Genomic DNA, 1,012 nt, shown 5'->3' on the forward strand with positions numbered 1-1,012 from the left:
GAAGATGCAGAAATTAGCCTGACAGAACCTGAGTATCAGGTCAGGTCAGTGTGATGATTTGGGGGGCTAGTCTTGTAGACAGCTGAAAGAGAGCCCCTTTTCCTTCTGTTGTCTTTTTCCATATCTGTTGTTAAGGCAATGCTGCATTTAGAGTTTAGATTGCACATAGAAGATGATGAGAGAAGGAAATAAAGTTATTCAAAGTTGTCCCTTGCTCCTCTCTGCGCCTGTCCCATCCTGCTCAGCTACTATGTTAGAATCCTAGCCAGAGTTCATTGTGAGCCACTGGAAGGCATGTTTCCATTGGCATTCGTCTCTCTTCCCATCGCAGCCTACCAACTAAGCAAGAACGAGGACTGAAGAGAAACAAAGGTAAGATTTGTTCTAGAAGGTGATTTATTCTGCTGTAATTTCTTCCAAGAGCTCTTTCCCCCTAACAACACTCCCCCTCTTTCCCACTTAAATAAATAATGAGCTTGGGAAGTCCTTTAGCTCGTTTTGCTTATAGACATATTTCTAAAAGAAAATAGAGACAGTGTATTCTGGAAGTTTATGTAAGGTCCAAGAACGGAGTCACTCTGGTGCAGTTTCCACCCAGGCTACAGCAGGTTTCTTTATGGTGAGTATGACAAAGGGCAGGCTGTGCTGCAGGAATGCCAGTCGCCGCTGTTCCAGAACCTTCTATCACTCTTCCTGATTTGACATGAAATATTAAACACAGGTTACCAACAAAACGTTATTGAACACAGATGTCCACTATCACTTTCAAATTGCTAAAGTCAATTTAGGAACATATATATATATATATATATATATATATATATATATATATATATATATATATATGCATTTCCCTGAAACACAAATGTCTTGTGACAGTAATGATTTCACAATATACCCTCTCAATTAAAAGAGGACATTGTATATGTGTTTTCATTTTTAAAATCCCTTCTCTTTCATTAAAACGGTCTGGGTCTTTCAGTACAAACGGGACTGAAGATTGAAAAAATAA

Source organism: Mastomys coucha, unplaced genomic scaffold (genome assembly GCF_008632895.1).
Source record: "Mastomys coucha isolate ucsf_1 unplaced genomic scaffold, UCSF_Mcou_1 pScaffold17, whole genome shotgun sequence".
In the NCBI taxonomy this organism is placed as follows: Eukaryota; Metazoa; Chordata; class Mammalia; order Rodentia; family Muridae; genus Mastomys; species Mastomys coucha.